The sequence below is a fragment of the Urocitellus parryii genome, unplaced genomic scaffold (genome assembly GCF_045843805.1).
Source record: "Urocitellus parryii isolate mUroPar1 unplaced genomic scaffold, mUroPar1.hap1 Scaffold_43, whole genome shotgun sequence".
Taxonomy (NCBI): domain Eukaryota; kingdom Metazoa; phylum Chordata; class Mammalia; order Rodentia; family Sciuridae; genus Urocitellus; species Urocitellus parryii.
Window position 1 is genome coordinate 254,979 of NW_027553833.1, and position 20,338 is coordinate 275,316.

The 20,338-nt window shown below is 39.9% G+C and overlaps 1 pseudogene; it reads right to left on the reverse strand.

The window, feature by feature from the left end:
* The window catches only part of LOC144252440 (transport and Golgi organization protein 1 homolog), a 101,752-nt pseudogene extending 81,414 nt beyond the window's left edge, over nucleotides 1–20,338 (reverse strand).

The window sequence follows — 20,338 nt, forward strand, 5'->3', positions numbered from 1 at the left end:
TCTTGATGTAAAAATAAAAGCATCCAATTGCTTGAAAGACAACCTGACAATGTTACCTTTTAGCACTAGTGGATAACTTAGCAGTGGTTTTGCGAGAGAGTTTGGTGCTCTTCTTCCCCTGGGTGGCAGAAGGTTCTTTCTTCATGATCTTCAGGCTCTGGAGCAGCAGGGTGTTGCTGGTAGAATCTGAACTGCCACTGCTGGGGCTGTCATCATCGGACATTTGCTTATCACTGGCCATTTGATGAAGTTATCACTTGAAAAACTTTTTTAAAGAGGAAAGAGAAGAGGGAAGAAATGTTAATCTAAGAAATCAATCAACAGCTTTTCCTTATCTTAATATCATTCCCAAATTGTATCTTTATAAAAAGGCTTCAAAAGTGTTCACATTTATTGTATGAAAATGTTACTGGGGATAGGATGAATCTTACAATGCCAGCTCTCAGGGATTGTCCGAAATCACCCACTCACATTTTTTTCGATTCCTTGGATAATCTATGAATTGTCTACTTTCTCAGAAGGCATGAAAAAGATTTGCCGGGGAACTTAAGGCAAGGAGTATTAACAACATAACTGTAAATAACAGGTTTTTATGAAAAATGTTAAAAAGTCACTACACGTCTAAATATTCACAGACTGACATGGGTCAGAGCTACCAAATTCCCTTTCCCAGAGGAAAACATTCCCTGTCAACCGCTCATATGCTTATTTAAGGTGAACATTCCTCTTCTATGCACGTAAAACCTTTAAACACAACACTGGGAAATTTAAAACTCAACTAACAAGCTTCCCTAGCCTTTTCCACAGCCAGCAGTGAAGATTCATCCAGCCGCCACCATGGGAAAAGCAGAATCCAAACTGCACTTTCGGCAAAGCTCCCCACGTCACCAAGGTTCCTTGCTCAATATTTACATCACGGGGGACATTTTATCCAAAATTAACCAAAAGAAGGGTAAAAGCCCAAGGAAAACAACAAAGCCCCAAGAACTGCAACAAATGTCTGCGCCCTCATAGGCGAGCCACTGCCGCTGTCGCTGCTGCTGCCGGCGTCCACGCAGCTCCGCGGCCCTTTGTGGGGAAGGTCACCCACCGACAGCTCGCAGCCCCAGCGGGCAAGTAATAGGAGCAGCCAAAAGGCCCCGCAGCTCGGGGACACCGGTGGCGTGGACGCCTGGCGTGAACCTAGCTGCTGCCGCCGCCCTAACTGCCCACCCCCCAGGACCCCCGCCCCGCCGCCCTACCTTGCCGCCTGAAGGAAGTTGCCGCCGCCCCTACTGCCCCGATGCCCCTACTACCCCGATGCGGACCCCAGCCCCGCCGCCTTACCTCGCGGCGGGAATGAAGCTGCCGCCGCCACCTCCCCAGCCTAAGCCCATGGGGACACCATCCCCGCTGCCCTACTTCCTGGCGTGAATGTAACTATGGCCGCCGCTGCCCTAACTGCCCACCCCCCAGGACCCCAGCCCCGCCGCCCTACCTTGCCGCTGGAAGGAAGCTGCCGCCGCCCCTACTGCCCCGCACGTGGACCCCAGCCCCGCCGCCTTACCTGCAGCGGGAATAGCTGCCGCCGCCACCGCCCCAGCCAAAGCCCACGGGGACACCATCCCCGCTGCTCTACTTCCTGGCGTCAAGGTAACTGCCGCCACCGCCGCCCTAACTGCCCACCCCCCAGGACCCCAGCCCCGCCGCCCTACCTTGCCGCTGGAAGGAAGCTGCCGCCGCCCCTACTGCCCCGCACGTGGACCCCAGCCCCGCCCCGCCGCCTTACCTGCAGCGGGAAAGAAGCTGCCGCCGCCACCGCCCTGGCTAAAGTTAACAAGGTTCCCATCCCCGCTGCCCTACTTCCTGGCGGGAAGGAAGCTGCCGCCGCCGCTACCACAGCCCTAGCTGCCCCCAAAGCCGACCTCAATCGTGGCGGCAGGAAGGAGAACGAGGCGGCGGCGCCGGCAGGAACGGGAACGAGGTGGAGGAGGCGGCAGGAAGGAGGCAGAGGTGGCTGGAAGGCGAGGCCACTGAAGTTGTCCCCTCCCCGCCCCCCTGGCTGCCACCCCCAAGCTGACCCCCCAGGCTGACCCCCACCCTCCCTCTTCCTTACCTCCGAGGAAAGAAGGAAGCAGCCGCCGCCGCAGCGAGGCAGCGGCAGGAGGAGGCGGCAGGACCGAGACCCCGAGGTGGTGGTGGTCCTGGCAGGACTGAGACCCAGGCGGCAGAGGCGGCGGCGGCAGGCCACTGAAGTCGCCCCCGCCCCCCTGGCTGCCACCCCCACGAAGACCCACACCCTCCCTCTTCCTTACCTCGCAGCAAGAAGGAAGCAGCAGCCACAGCGAGAAGATGCAGAGACAAATCCACATACTTACAGCCATCTGACATTTGAAAAATCTGTCAAAACTATATTTTAGACAGACAAAAGACAGCCTTTTTAACAAATGGTGCTAGGAAACTGGATAGCTATGTATACAAAAATAAAACAGACCCCTCTATTTCACCCTATACAAATCCCAATCAACATGGATCAAAGACTCGGGAATTAGACCAAAAACTTTACAACTACTAGAAGAAAACATAGGCTCCATAGTCCATCATATAGATACTGACAAGACCCCCAAAGTGCAAGAAATAAAATGAAGAATAAATGAATGCCATAAAACTAAAAAGCTTGTCTACAGCAAAGGAAACAATTAAGAACATGAAGAGAGAGATGACAGAAAGGGAAAGAATCTTGGCCACCTATTCTTCTGATAGGGGATTAATATCCAGAAGATTAAAAAAAGCTTAGCACCAAATATAATATAATAATAATAATAATGATGCAATCAATAAATGGGCAAAAGATCTAAACAGAAACTTCTCAAAAGATGTAACACAAATGGCCAACAAATATACGAAAGAAATGTTCAACAGCAATCAGGAAAATATAAATCAAAATTACAATACAATGTAATCTCAACCCAGTCAGAATGGCACTGCTCAAGAATATGAATAATAATTGCTGGCGATGTTGGGGGGGGAAAGGTACACTTGAACATGGTTGGTGTGACTACTAAACCACTCTGAAGAGCAGTATGGAGATTCCTCAAAAACCTAGAGATGGAACCACCCTATGACCTAGCTATCCCACTCCTTGGTATTTTTCCAGAGAGACATAAGATTGACACACTGCAGGGATATAGCCACCTCAAAGTGTATAGCAGCAAAATTTCAATAGGTAACTTATGGAATCAACCCAGATGCCAATAAATAGATGACTGGAATAGAATGAAATATATATATATATATATATATATATATATATATATACACACACACACACACACACACACACACACACACACACACATATACATATACATATATATATTCTTAATATGTATCACAATTATGATACATACACACACACAATGGAGTTTTACTCAGCCATAAAAAAGAATGAAATGATGGTACTTGCTGGTAAATGGATGAAAATGGAAAATATCATGTTAAGTGAAATTAGCCAAACTCAGAAACTCAAAGTTTATATGCAGAAGCTAGAGTAAAATAAGGAAAGGAGGAGGTAAGGAAAGGATAATACAAATGAATCAAATATTAAATAATAGACAAGTGAAAGGAAGTCTAGCAGAGTGGAGGAAAGGGATGGAGAGGGGAAGGAGGATGGAAGGGAAAAAGAGGAGGGAAAAATGGATATCATGAACTAAAATAGATTTCCATGCATGTATGAGTTTTTCAGGATGAATGCAACTACTATGTATAACTATAAAGCTCTAATTTAAAAAAGAAAAATTAATAATTATGCAGTCAACAGTTAGGACTTTTGAGACAAGCATTAAGCTAGGAGCCTGGGTACACTGACCTCCTCCTTTATCACTCTTATTAACGATGAGGAAAAGGCAAAAACTCACATAGCAATAACTGAACAAATGATGACCATAAATTAAAACTGGTACTGAAGCCAAAAGTCAGGATGATATGACGAAAGAAATGTATGTATTAGGGGAATGAAGTTAGAAGGAATGACATGACAGTTTCTAAGATACAGATGGTTATGGTGCTCTGAATAAAAACTAGCCCAGAAAGCTGACAGTGCTAAGGGGTTGAACAGTCAAGACAGGAAAGGGGAGGTCATGAAGTATCCTTTCTTGGGTGACCATACAATTACCATTCATGTAGGGGTTCTTTAGAGATTGAAATATTAATAATAATTATACAAGGACATGGCATGATCCAGTGCTATCCTGGGCTAGAAGAAATATGGTTATCCTACATATATAGTATACTAACTAATGCTAAATTTATTATCATTGGGAATCACTAAATTTTTTAAATGAGTAACATGAATCAATATTTTTAAAAGATTACTCTCGCTACCAATAGAGAATGAATCTGAGGAGATCAGAGAACTTCAGAGACTTGCTTGGAGACTAGCAGTTCAGGTAAGAAAAGATAAGAACTACGCTTAGATGGAGATGAGCTGAGGTGGAAAGAAATGTCTACACTCAAAAATATTATGGAGACACAGATTCAAAAACACTTAATGATCAATTAGATGTGAAAAGAAAAAAAAGGGGGTAATTCAACAAAATATATCACAGAATTCTCCCTTGAGCACTTGCATTTCTGAGGTTACTACTTCCCGAGATAAAAGCAAATACTCAAGCACAGTTTCATAGAGAAAATTAATTACAGTTCAGCTTGATATACATTATAACACACTCCTAAAATATATTTAAGTGGATGCATCAATAGGCAGTTAGACATTCAAGTCTGGACTACAGAGGAAAGGTTGCAGATATGATTTGAAAGACATTAGCCTACAGCTGATATGTAAAGCTAGCCTAATGTTCCTATGAAGAGCTACAGAACTGATGAAATTTCCCATAGTAGGTGAAAAGAAAGAAGAAATATGAACTAAAACTGAATTATGGAATACTCTAAGACATATTGATTCAGAAAAGGGAGGAGGATCCAGCAATGGAGACTGAGCAGACAGAGTTCTTAAGAAGGAAAGCCTTGTGGTATCACAAAGCAAGAGTAGAGGAGGATGAGATTTGGGTATGACTAAGTCTCATGCTGGTGGGAAGTTGTATATGACAGTGATAAACATATCTACTAGATTTGGCAACCCAGTCGCCATGGGTGAGCATGAGAAGTAGACAAAGCTAGCTGACACTTCTCTCACAACGTCCTACCGAAAAGGAGAGAAAATAAATGAAAAAAAAGAAATCAGAAAGGGAAGAGATCAAGGGATTTCGTTGTAAACTGAACAATTCTCAACTATTTATGCCAACTGTAATAATTTCTTGGAGAAAGAAATGCCAGCTATGGAGGGAATAACTAAACCTTATGAAGGCTGAGGGGCAGCCATGTGAAAGGAAGGGCTTCTCCAGAAGGACACTCCTCCGCTGCAGCAGGAGGGAGGGGCAACACTGGCTTTTAAGTGGAATTTTGAATTTGGTGTTGGGAAAATAAGTAATCGCCCTCTAGTGACTTTCATTTCACTGAGGTCATTAGTTGAAAATGAGGCGATAAGAAGCATGTACAGAAGCACCAGAGACAAAAATTATCAATTAAGCATTAAGGAGATTATAAGATGTAGTGTGCTAGAAAAATGTGAAATTTCTGGGGTGATGCTGAGTGCCCAATTGGTAATGTTAATCATGAATTTTTAGTGATACCATCTATCTAGCTGTGTGATTTTCCTCCATAATGTTTTCCAACTCAATTAAATTCTTATTAAATGTTCATGTTTATGATTACATTTGCTTTGGCTCTTGAAGAACATATAATATTCATAACTGTTGTTTAAAAGTTAATTGGGACCAATAAATATTCATATTCTCCTTTACTACTTTACCACAAACTATGGTTTTCTTTTATACCAAATCTCTAGACCCTACCTCATAACTTTCAATTACAGTATTTTTTTAAAAGTTGGGGAGATCTTCATTTTCAAAGATTCAAACCTGAGTTAATTCGGAATCCTCTCTTTGACTTGCAACAATTAAATAATCTTGACTGTCTGAAGTAAAATATCTTACTTGGGAACTCTCAGAAATAATGATTGTTTGCACCTGCAAGGAAGACAGAAAAGTGGGAATAAAAATTTAAAGAGTTTAACTCAGAAAGGCACTAAATATTATACTAATGAGTTAGTATTTGATGTTTAAGACTCGATGTTTAAAACTATTCTGATCACTAGGTATGCATATATCATAAGCATACATCATTTCAAGCCAACAAAAATAGCCCCCGTTTAAGATACATGCTACAATTTGTATCAACTTGCAAAAAGTTCTGTTACTCATTAACATAGAATATACATTGTCATCCATTTAGATCAGTCTTACAAATCTGAATTTCTTTTAGGTAAAGCAATATAAAATGAAGATTTTGTTTTTACCAGGAATAACTGGAATCCAGATGTGAAGGTATACACACTGTTAACAGAAGACTTCTCTTCATTTCTTTCTTTATGAGTAATTACAAAGTAGGGGGAAAGACCAATATTAAAGGCCTCACAAGTTTTAGGATTTTGTATCATTAAATCCTAGAAAATGAGAATTACAAAAAACAGTTAACTCATAATGTATCTCACATTTACTTGTATATATTATTTTGTGCACTGTGGAAAAAAATAAGCAATGTTTACCTTTACTGGAATAAAAATCCCTTGCCATCGGTAAATAGTAAATGATGATTTTCTTAACATTATACCATATACTGAATCTTCCAAAGTAAAGAAACACCAGCCAGAAACTGGCTTGTCCAAAAAAACTTTGAAATATGGAAAAGACAACATCCATTCCCCCTAAAAAACATAAATCATTATTTACCAGTGCATAATTCCTTCTCAAACTTATCTGCTCTAATTTGTTATTTAAACATTGAGACTAATGACTTCAATACAAATGAATTCCCCATGGTGTGTGTGTGTGTGTGTGTGTGTGTGTGTGTGTGTGTGTGTGAGAGAGAGAGAGAGAGAGAGAGAGAGAGAGAGAGAGAGAGAGAGAGAGAGAGACAGGGACAGAGAGAGAGACAGGGACAGAGAGAGAGAGAGAGAAAGAGGCTAGAAAACTTAAAAATAGTAACTTAAAATAACAATTATGGATAACAAAAGGAGTACTAATACTTCACTCTATAGCCATATGAACTTTCCCAAGGTCTATTTAAATATAAATACTTGCTAACTGTAATTTTAAAGGGAAATATGCTAAAACATGTTTTATTTCTTTCTTTTCTTTTTTCCAGCACTGGGGTTTGGACTCAGGACCCTGGGCATGCTAGGCAAGCACTCTGACATTGAGCAATAGCCCCAGCCCGTCTCCCACCCTTTAACACACTCTTCTAGTATCTGCAATCTACTGTTTTCTCCTGTATTTCTCACCAGGTCTCCAAATCCCCTTCGTGAGATCACTCTGCTATCCCTAGCCATTCAATCTGATGCTTTTCAATTTTCAGGCTGGGTCTTCTTCCCTTCTCTGTCTAGAGCTCCTCTTCTCAGATTGTTAAATCAATGTCCATGACTTTAAAAACAGTAACACATGTCAGATCCCTAAGTCTATCTTGCAGCAGAGACCTTCCTTTGAGTATAAACGCCTTCTCAAAAGGAACTCAAACTTAAAATGTGCTAAAACAGATTTATTTTAATTCCCTCACCAAAACAACACCTAGCCTTCTTTCACACATCTCTTAGTCAGTGGCAAGACACTCTATCCTACCACACAAGCTAGGAGTCATCTGGGTCTCACCCTCACCCTTGCACCCAGTTCATCACCTGCTCTAAACTTCCATCATCTGTTGCCCTTTTGCTCATCTCCATGCATCCTCTCTTCTCTGCTATACCAACCAATTCTTTACACGGTCCTATGAATAACACTTAAAAATGCAAACATGATCATACCATACCATCTTCCCCATGCCTAAACCACTCAAAGGTTTTCCATTAACTCTGGGATAAAAGATTGACATCCATAAAATATTTCTCAAGTTCTTCAATGATCTCTGCATCTCCCCTATTTCTGTACTCCCTATTCACTGAGGTTCTTCAATTATGACATGTCCTTTTATGCCTGAGTTTCCTGCCTCTAAAGCTTCCCCCTCGTGTCTCCCAGGTTCCTCCAACCCAGTTCTTTGCATAATTGATTCCTCCACATTGATTTTTACTTATTATTTTGGTACACTTTAAATTCTAAGCTCCATGAGCTCAGTAACATTCCTAGGCACTCAAATATTCTTGGATATAGTAATAAAATTAAATATCTGTTTCCCATTTTTAATAAACCCATAAATTATAATTCATGGAAATAATGTAAATCTTATACATGCAACATTTCTGAGTTACAGCATTTTTTTCTCATAAAAAACTAAACATACTCATGCCAAGGGCTGTTTCAGATATCGTCTCCCACTGCACACTCACAGCTAAATCAATGCCATTAGTACACGACACATTTAAGTATACCATTCTGTTGGTTTCTTCAATATCTATAGAAGTGGCTCTGAAATTGTGGAAAACAGAAAAAGAATATAATTTCTACATATTTAAAATATATGTCACATTACCAGTATATGCTTAATATGCTTCTACATTTATACAACCCAAATGACATGCACAAATTTGATACATGAATATTTTCAAGACAAATGTGTGCTTGAAAATATTCATTTATGGAGTTTTTTTAAGTACAAATGCAACACTTATAATCAGAAAATACTGAAGATCAGTAATTTAACATTACACATTTTAAAACTGTCTTTTTTGAATTTTTTCACACATAAATCAAAAACATCTGACAGGAAAAAACAGGAAATTCTTAGTATAAGAATAAAACTAAATCTCTTAATATACTGTATATAAATATCCGCCCCCCCACCGCCGCCCGGCCCAGCCTCCCGGAGCCCCGCTCCGAAGGCAGCGCCCCCCGCCCCGCCCCCTGCCGCGCCGCCCCGCCCCCCGCCGCCACCGGTCCCTCCGCCGCCCGGCCCCCGCCCCCCCGCAGCTCGGCCCCCTGCCTCCGCCGCCGGCCCGTCGCCGCCAGGCCCCAAGCCGCCGCCAGGCCCCAAGCCGCCGCCAGGCCCCGCCTCCCGGACTGACGCCCCGACGGCACCGCCCCCCCCCCCCCCCCCCCGCCGCCCGGGCCACGCCGCTGCTGGGCCCCCCGCCGCCTGGCCCCAAGCCACCGACAGGCCCCAAGCTGCCGCCAGGCCCCGCCTCGTGGACCGCCGCCCTGATGGCAGCGCACCCCGCCGCCTGCGCCCCCCCCCCCCCCCCCCCCGCCGCGCCGCCTCCGGGACCTCTGCCCCGAAGGCAGCCCCGGCCTGCTCACCTGCTACACTGTGTGGAGGACCCCAGCTGGGGAGCAGCATCCAAAGCAGCCCGCCCAACTGCTAGCCGCCGCCAACCGCCCACCTGTGACCTCGCGCCGCCTGGCCGGGCTCGCCGGCCCCCACACCCGCCCGGCCCCGCCCCCCCGCCGCCCGGCCCCGGCCCCCCGCCGCCGCCTGGCCCACGGCCGTCTGGCCCCTAGCCGCCGCCAGGCCCCACCGGCGCCGGCCCCGCCTCATGGACCGCTGCCCGCCCCCCCCCCCCCTCGCGCCGCCTCCGGGACCTCTGCCCCGAAGGCAGCCCCGGCCTGCTCACCTGCTACACTGTGTGGAGGACCCCAGCTGGGGAGCAGCATCCAAAGCAGCCCGCCCAACTGCTAGCCGCCGCCAACCGCCCACCTGTGACCTCGCGCCGCCTGGCCGGGCTCGCGCATGCGCAGACCGGTCAGGGCGCGCAGGCCCCCACACCCGACCGGCCCCGCCCCCCTGCCGCCGGGCCCCGCCCCCCCCGCCGGGCCCCGCCCCCCCCCCCCCCCCCCCGCCGCCGCCGCCGCCGCAGGGCCCGCCGCTGCCGCAGGGCCCGCCGCTGCCGCAGGGCCCGCCGCCGCCTGGCCCGCGGCCGTCTGGCCCCTAGACGCCGCCAGGCCCCACCGGCGCCTGGCCCCGCCTCCCGGACCGCCGCCCCGCCCCCCGCCGCCCCCAGGCCCGCCGCCGCCCACCCCCCACACCCGCCCGCTATAAGTGTCAAGGGGCACCACCCGCACAGCTGGAGTACCCGCCCACCTCGCCCACCGCCAGGCTACCACGAAGTGCCCTGCACTGAGCTCCACCCACCCCCTACCAGTGGAGGGGAAGCCCCGCCCGGGAAAACCTCCTTTGAGACCTGGCTTGCGAAAAGCTGGTGTGCACCAGGTGGTGCGTCTGGGCGGCCCTTCTCCTGCAGCCCACTTACCTGTCAGGCTGCACTGCCATAAGTCCTGCTCCAGCACCCGTGTCCTCATCGCCTCTGGTGGGCCCTTTGCCTGGAAGGCTACTAAGAAGCCTGGCACTTGGCCCTCCATCTGGCTGCAAGAGGCTCCGCCCCACGCTGTGCGTGCTCAGCCTTTCCTGTGAGCCGCAGAGGACCCTGGACTCAGGGCTGTAGGAGTGCCGCGCTAACTGAATTCTATATTTTAGTGATAGTATGAAAATACTAATTGAAATCTATACTTCAATTAAATAATAATATGAGCCTTATAATTCTGTATTTGTACGTTTAAGCAAATGCATACTATTCTTATCATGTTTGGACTTCTGCATACCTTTCTGTTCTTCGTTTTTGGGTGGATGCCTTTCTCTTAAGTCCTCTTCCATTCTTTCTTGTGCTAATTTTTTTGCTTCTTGTTTTTGGATCTTTCTTTTCAATTTTCTGTCTTCTTTCAGTCTTAGCTTCTCTAGGCTGATAAACATTTACAATTAGTGATAATTTACCTTTGTTAATTGCTCAATGAACTACTTTCTGTTGCCTACTATAGAAAACATTCTCCAAGCAATAGGCTGTGACTTTTAATTAAGAAAGCTATGTATAATTTGTATAGATGTTATTTCCATGTACATAATGTATATAAATTACTGTGTAGGGTAAATAAGAATAGTACATGTACTCTGCAAGCAAGATCCCATAATAAAATATTATTTTCACCCCAATAACAACATGGGAATTTGGTTGATTTGGTTACACTGATTCCTTTTCAACAAATAATTCTATACATCTTTTCTTTTGGTTTTTCTTGGTCACAAATTATAAGAAAAAAATCACTTTTTAGGATGAAAAACAAGAAGCAGGACCGAAAAGAAAAGAAAAAAGGATTGGAATTATTTGATCTGAACAGAAAGATACAGAGGTGAATAATTTTGACAATACACTAAGTATTTCAAGGTAAGAAATAGTCATTGGTTCAAAATGTTTAAAGTGGAGAAAAATAAAAAAGCAAAAATGCTTTTGAAATTGAAAGCCAAAAGCTAACTATATAATTTTTGTTAAATGCCAAATCTGTTGATAAGTAATTTCATAACATGAAATGTTATAATTTTACTTACAAGTTCAACCACTAAATAGTGACTTTTTCAAATTTTCAGTATTTAATCATTCTAAAGCTAGTTCTGTTTTAAATATCCATAAAAATAATTTTTAAAATACTTATTTATATATGTTTACACAGCCAATTTTAAAAAATAGCACAATTTAGAAATCTGCATTTAACAGAGTTATATACTAAGAGACAATATAAAAACTACTGATTGATTGTTAAAAATCTTACCTAGAACATTTCTGTTTCAGAATAGGTCTTGGAGGAACTGCCCAGAAAGCAGGAAAAAAAAAAGGAAAGAATTAAGAGAAATCGAACAATTAAGATAAAATAAGCCTTACGGCAAGCCTGAAAATCCTATGATTCATCTCTTTCTCAATGTAACTTGATCTAAAATCCTAACACTCCCATTCATCTATCTCTGTCACATGTATTTGTTAATGCTCTAGAGAATTAGAAGCCCCCAAGAGACTAACACCATGCTTTCAGTACTGGATTTTGTTGTCAATAACTTGTATATCTCCATCCCAATATGGTATAATGAGAGGAAAATCTAATAATCTCTGTGCTTTATTTTTCTGTAACAGCTTTGTTGATATAAATATAATAAAACTTACATAAGAGTACAGTTCAGTGGCTTTTAATATATCCAAAATGTTGTACAACCATCACCAATCTAAATTTAGATATTTTCATCGTCCAACAAGGAACTCAATACCATTAGCAGTTCCTCATCTTTTTCCCCTAATGCCCAGACCTAGACAATCTATTTTCTGTCTCTGTATACAGATTTGCCTATTCTGGATATTTCATATATACAGAATCATACAGCATGTGACCTTTGTGTCTGGCTTCTTTTATTTTGTACAGTGTTCGCAAGATTCATGCATGTTGTATCATATATCAGTACTTATTGTTTATCTATTCATCAGTGGATACTTGGGTTGTTCCCCCTTTGGGGCTATTATGAATTGTGCTGCTATAAACATTCATGTACAAGTTTTGGGGAGAACATGTTTTCCTTTTTTTGTACAAATCTAGTAGTGGAAATGCTGTGTCACATGGTAACCCTATGTTTAACTATTTGAGGAATTGCCAGTCTTGTTGTCCCAAAGCAGCTGCACCATTTTACATTACAACCAGCAAAGTATGAATGTTATAATATTTCCATCCCCTTGCCAACACTTAATATCTATGCATATCCTCAGAGTGTGAACCAGTATCTCACTGTGTTTTTATTTGCATTTCCTTAATGGTTAACAATATTGTACTAATGGGTTATCACTATTTTCTTTGCAGATATGTCTATTATATACTTGTAAATTCGATTATTTCTCTTTTTACTATTAAGTTGTAAAAGTTGGCCCCTGTACTTTTAAAAGCTTCATACAAAAGCAAGTTCTGGTATATGAGACAAAATTTATTAGTTTTTCTAGAATTGGTAAAGCATCCATATGGCTCCAGAAATGACACTAAATTCATAATTCAATTCATAAACTCAGGTACCATCTCAATAATGATATTAATATAATAAAACAGTAATACTGTACCTTCCTCTAAGTACAACCAGTACAGCATCCTGCTTAATAACACATGCACTAATGTCAGAATGCCTGAACTCAAGTTCCAGCTCTACCACTTCCTTGATGCTTAACCATGAGCTCATCACTTCACCTATCTAAACTGTAAAATGGAAATGATCATACTACACAATTCTCAAGGCTGCTGTAAGGAAAATGTAATGATGAATGGAAGGTGTGTCACTAGTACCTAGGAAAAGTGCATTAAAAGTCATTGTTTCTCTTTCAAGGGAGAATGCATGTCAGGGACTGTGAGGAGAGTACTACTGTCTGTCTTTCAACACCTGCATCACTTAATATAGCTAGCAGGGAACATTCTCAAAAACAAACTGTTACCTTTATTTTCTCTGGCTAAGACTCTTCAATAATCATATTACTGGTGGGCCAAGTTAACACTCCTGGAAGACGATAAGTCAAGGTTTTTGCTTTCTCAAAGTGATTGAGAGCTTCTAGGAATCTAAAATCAGAATTAGGAAAAAAAAAAAGAAAAAGATGTGATGTGATATTTTCATTTACTACAAGAGTTCACAAGACCTAGAGCTTCTTGGTAGGAGTACCTTCAATAAAACATCAGATGGAAGTATTCAATGAACACTAAATTTCCTTTAAATAAAACTAAGGTTTATTGCTGCTTGCTATTACAGTAATATAAACTAAATATAACTGTGTCCTGGCCTTTGGCTTTATCATGGTAAGGTGCGTTCTATTCCTTTTAAAATGCAACTTTGTTCCATTCAAAAAATAAGAGGTTGTGAGGGGAATGGAATAATAAACATGGAGGTAAATGAATTACAGTAGATGGGGTAGAGAGAGAAGATGGGAGGGGAGGGGGGATAGTAGAGGATAGGAAAGGTAGCAGAATACAACAGTCACTAATATGGCAGTATGTAAAAAAATGTGGATGTGTAACCAATGTGATTCTGCAATCTGTATTTGGGGTAAAAATAGGAGTTCATAACCCACTTGATTCTAATGTATGAAATATGATATGTGAAGAGCTTTGTAATGTTGTGAATAACCAATAAAAAAAAGAAAACATTTGCACACATATGAAGTATGTGTAGAGGCTGAAAAGGAAAGACAGAGAGAGATACCAGAGTCATCAATTCCTAGGAATCAACAATAAAAAAAAAGATACTGAAGTATTAGATTATGAAGTTAATGAGGGCTTTATTCTCTTTAGACTAAAAAAAGAGATTCCCTGCTTTCTCCAATCTTGAAACTATTTTCTAATTTAAAAACTTATTTTTGCCTATACATATGTAAAGATTCATATGTAGGGCTGGGGTTGTAGCTCAGTGGTAGTAGAGTGCTTGCCTTGCACACGTGAGGCACTAGGTTCGATCCTCAGCACCATATAAAAGTAAACAAATAAAAATAAAGTTTAAAAAATAGCCAATAACTCACTGACAAAAAATTGAAAAAAAAAAAGATTTATATGTAGAAAAGCTAGACTACCATCCACCATAAGACAATTATCAATAATCAATAGCAGGATACAAATGGTACATTACAATGCCAAAAAGCAGCTATTAGACTTTTACCCACATCATATTACTTAGGAATTAAAATGTAAATGCCTTTCAACATGGCAAAGACTTTTCAGTTTACCACATTTCCATGATTTTACACATTTATGTTTCTTTCCTGGACCTTGTGAATACCAGCATATCACCGTTGCATTAAACAAGTATGTCCTAACAATTTACACTACACTTTGAAATTAATTTCATTTGCTATTACTATAAAGGTGATTGCTAAATCCTATTTCCCTTGTAACTACTTGATCCTTACAGACCAATTCAAAATTAACTTCATGAAGTAAAAGAATTTTCTTTAATCTTTAAAAATCTACAAAGAGGTTCCAGGCACACTCTAAGATTGGGTTCCCAAGAATCTCATAAAAAACTTTCCCTAAAAAGTTAGATGAAAATATGAGGAAAATTAAAAATTATAAGAGATATTTCAATCAGTGAACAATTATTTCTTTATACTGTAACCTATGTATATTGAATGCAAGTGGTTGGAAACACAGATTTCTTTTTTTAAAGCCCAAGACACAATCCTGTTCTGTAAGGGTCATACAGGCAATCTGGGGAGACAAGACTAAGAGCAATAAAACATTTAGAGAAAAGTTGTATTTTGAACTTGGAATAAGGATTTCTACTATAATAGAAATTCAGAAAGGTTTTTATGCTTAACTTATGATGTATTTAACATCATGTTAACATGTACCTTTTATTTAAAACACTTTCATACAATTGTTTTGGAAATAGGTGCTTAACATCAAAATGTATAAACCATATTTTAAAGTACTAATTTATATCAATTCAGTCACCATTTATACATGAAATGTACAAATGGATATTAAATTCTTCATGTTAAATACTCTATTACTGACTTTCTTATGAATTACAAAATTAAGAAGCATCAAGAATTGCACTGATTGATCTTGCTTTAATACTTAATATCGATACTAAGATGTCAGCTCCTCAAAGTAAATCACAATCATAATAGTGTGCCACACATAAGGTAACAAAATAATTCCAGAAAAAGGATCATCATCACATTAAGACTTCAAATTTATCAGCCTGGAAATTAATGTCATTTCTACTAACCTGGTTTTTTTTAAATATACTTTTTCCAATTTCACAATAGGCCAAGCAATCAAGTCCCTCATTGGGGTAGTGTTCAATAATCCTTTTAAACTGGTTTTTCAGCTTCAGATAATTCCTTTAATAAAGGTGAGAACAATAATCACTTATGCAAGAAGAAAAATGTTAAAACAGACTTCACCCCAAAGTTGATTTATTTCGTGTAATATTAAAAAAACTGTATATTAAAAAATTCTTATGGAAAAATTATATTCTCTGCATTTCATTTTCTTAGAAGTTATACAAATTTCCTGTAGCTAATCAGATGAACATATGGAAACCCAGGAATTCAACAAATCCAACCTTGCCAAAAATATAAGACAGCCAACTATATAAACGTTTCTTTGTACACACAAAGTGATGGCCCATGCTGGCTAATACTATAAGATGTAAATTCATGATAAAAAACACACAAATACAAATACACACATGCACACACATTGTAATCTACATCCTATTAAGTACTGCTCTCTTAGACAAAAGCTATCTTAAAAATAGCCCCCCCCCCAAAAAAAATAGCCCTTTAGAGGCATCCCAAGAATGTCTGAAACAAGGGCTGGACTGTGGTCAACACATGACTTCCTTAAGGGTCTATGCTGATGAAAATCTTTTAAATGCATAAATTCTACCATATTCATAGTTTTTTAAAAAAATTTGTCTATTTTATAGTAAATCATGAGTATAAGAAACTATTTCTTCAATTCCAATAAGGGAAAGCATGAAATTTATTATTCTGTCAAGATAGAATTAAAATCATGAAGTCCTGTTTCCATTGATATATTATAAAACAGAATTAGACAGGAATTAATAGAAGGCATTCCATCTGTCACATCAAGAACAAGGAAAATGAACCTCAGGCACTGTAGATTCTCAGAAGTGAGTAAAACATAAACGTCAAGTTTGATCTTAACTAGGTAGCAATTTAGAGTTGAACTTTCATTTTAACAGGGAAGTTTAGCATCCAAGTTGGCAGAAAGGATATGTTATAATACTTGAAATCATTCTAGAGAACCTCAAACAATGTTATAACACTGAAAAGCACAGGTAAGTAAGCATCCCAGGAAAGTTAAAGAAGAGCATGAGTAATGGGGACCACTAGAGCTCACACCTACATGCAGACCATATGCTATTACCTGAATCCTCCACTTAAGAATTAACCAAACACCAAACTACTCATCACCCAGAACTAAGAGCTATTAAGCATGATCATGTTTACTTCAGTTTTCTAATAAAACAGCATAACACAAAGTTGACATCTCCTTTCTAACTTCCTCAGGCCCATTCCCTCTTTTATCAATAAATGTTGTCATTATCTTAAATATGATAAACGGGTAGTCCATGATTTTTTTTCAGTTTTACAAAATGCAGAGGTATCCATAAACAATATTTAGTATTGTTCTATACGAAATTATACACTAGTGTTATCACAATGTTTGTGTTCTCCAACCTGCTCTTTTCCTTCAACTTTATGTTTTTGCAATTTGCCTACCATGATACATTAGATTCTTTATTTTTTATGTAAGTAAGATGTAGAAGCCCAGTACTGCAAGCATTACTTTTTTCTAATAGGAATACAAAGTTTTCTTTAAAAAAAAAGAAAAAAAAAGCACAAACTATTTAAATTTAGCTATTTCAGCCTTTCAAGAAATTACACAGAAGGAAATGAGCCAAAATGGAAAAACAGTTTTTATATATCTTACAAAACCAATATCCTATTTTAATTGTTTGTTCTCTGTGTTACAATCTTACCTCAGGCTGTCCTATTCCAAGCAGAGAAATGGCAAGTCCATATACTACTAATACATATTTAATCATGGCCAGGTTCAATTGCTGTCAATAAAAAGGCTTTAGTTAAAAATCTAAACATAAATCTGCCAGTTTACATCACATTAACCTTCTAGCCACAACAGTGTAATAACATCACTAAACAAGTGTAATAACATCATTCATCAGTATGATTGAATTAATGATCAAATAGAATTAGAAAATATATTTTGCAAATACAAAACTGTTATATTCATATCAAGTATTTAAAACACAAAATCAGTGCTGGGGTTGTGGCTCAGCGGTAGAGTGCTCGCCTAGCATGAGCGAGGCCCTGGCTTCCATCCTCAGCACCACATAAAATAAATAAATAAAATAAAGGTATTGTGTCCAACTACAACTAAAAAAAAATTAAAAAAAATAAAACACAGAATCGATGTGTCAGTTGTTTAAGGCATAGTTCATAATAAATTAGAATAATTTTTAATTAAAATCATGTGTTTTTGCATGTGTTAGTAACAGATTAAGTAAGATATCTGCTTTCACAATCTTGCTTAAGCTACTCATTTATCTAATTAATTCCTTCTTGCTGGATAAAAAAATGCAACCTAAAAGCGAGTCCAAATTCTTGCTTTATTAAAAGACTCCTTTTCATAAAAGGAAAGGCCAGAAGGTTCTGATAACCCCAACAATGGTCAAAAAGAGAACATAAGCATGGATCATACATTGAATGTAATCACAAACTCTGAATTGGGATCATCACCTGTGCCCCACAACCTGGAGGAGATTCACCTGCTCCCAGCCCAGGTATAAGGTATATAAATTCGAGTTAAAGCCTTGATTTTTTCTAAATTCATCTGAGGTGCACTGGTATTGATAAACAAGCTATGATTTGGCAATTTTACCTTTATTTTTTGAGGTTCTAAACCATTTAGCAACTCTGTAAAGGCCTGCGCAGCACTTCGGCAACGCTGCTCCAATAAGGCTATGTAACCATCTTGAATTAAGCTTCTTAGCATTTTCATTATATTAGCAAAATCCTGCAAAAAGAAAAAAAAGAAAAAGAAATTTTATTTCACTAGTGCAAATCTACAGCTTTTTAGTTTAAAACTTATGATGTTAAATTCGCATTAACACTTTATAAATGATAATAAGTATTTAAATAAATACTCAAACTATGCTTTATTCATCATATTCCTTTCTCAGCACAGCACTGCCTCATTATCTTCATTCCTCTGCCACTGCCCATGAGAGAAAAGTTTGATTCATTTTATTCTATACAGTGCAAAGCTTTGCTTACTTTTTCAGTCTATACCAATAATATTTTGGAGTTTTAACAATGTAAGAAGAATACTAAACATCACTAAATAAGTAAATTGTCTGGGACTACAACAATTAGACACATAATAATACAGGACCTATGTACTCAAACAATCAGATTTTAACAACTGTCATCCTGTGCTGAAACAAACATTAATTTTAAGCAAGAAATACATATTTCAATCGTTAACTACTCCTACTTCACATGTACTTAAATATAACCAGAAAAAAATTATTGACAGAGTACAATATTAAATAAAAGGAAAAACATAAAAAATAAAAACAAAATTGACATAATATACTCAAATAAAGTGATAAACTTTTTGCAAGTTGAAAACATATGTACACAAACATTATAATGTGAATTCAGATTTTAGTTACATGGCAATAGCCTTAAGTTACAAAAGTTCCACAAAGATGACAGAGGTAAGACATTAAGATAAAGTCTCGTCATCCTTGCCATACATGTGTACACCATTCAGAGAACAGAAAATACTAATCTAAACAATATACTCCTCACTGTTCCTAACAATAAAGACTCAAAAGGTAAACTGTAGAGTTTAGTCACAGATTAACAAAAGATTCCTGATGGTTTCTAGCCAATGAACCAAAATATAGGACAACTTTCCCCCAAAATATGATGGAAAAGAACAATTCTCATATTAACCTGGTTATCCACTATAGTATTTAAAACACACATGAGAGCCACATTTGTTTTAAGATGTGAATTTGAGATTACAGACCATGAAGTGCTGTCCTGTCAATCACTAGTTATTCACCTTTTTAAAAAATATTTTTAGTTGTCAATGGATCTTTATTTCATTTATTTATATGTGGTGCTGAGAATTGAACCTAGTGCCTCACACATGCTAGGCAAGCACTCTTCCATTGAGCTTCCACCCCAGCCCAAATATGCTGTTTTATTCTCCTTTCTTATTCTAGGAACGGATCCACATAGCCTTGGAAATTATTTCCCTTAACATAACTTAACATAGGATATCTGTACTGTAAGTTTCATCAGACCAGGTTGGACACTGTCAATGCAGACTCCCTCTGTCTGCAACATCTGGGAGGGGCCCAATAAAAACGCATTGAATAAACAATGGGTTCACAAACAACTATCATAAATAATCTTTTTACCTTCACAGGCTTTTTAAAAAGTCCTTCAGGGTTTTTAGAGTCAGTAAAAATATAAAAACATATAATTAAAAAATCTCCCAACTGTTAACAAATTCTAAAACTGCTTTTATTCAAATAATTAGAAATCTGTTTCAGTCCATTGTAAGATGTTATAGACCTAATAATTAATTGAATTTTAAATGACCCATAAATTTTGAAGCAATTATCCTATTTGAAGCAATTATCCTATTTTTGAAGCAATTATCCTATAGGATAATTGCTTCAAAATTTATGGGTCATTTAAAATTCAATTAATTATTGAGCGCGGCGGGGCGGGGCGGGGCGCGGCGCGGCGGGGCGGGGCGCGGCGGGGCGGCCGGGCCTCCCCGGCAGCGGGCGCCGGCCATGCTCATCACGTGTGCTACCTGTACCTGTGGGCGGGCTGCGCCCGGTCGCGCTGCTCCTTCACCTTCTGCGGCGCGGCTGCCACGTCTTCTGTGACGGCGAGAGTCAG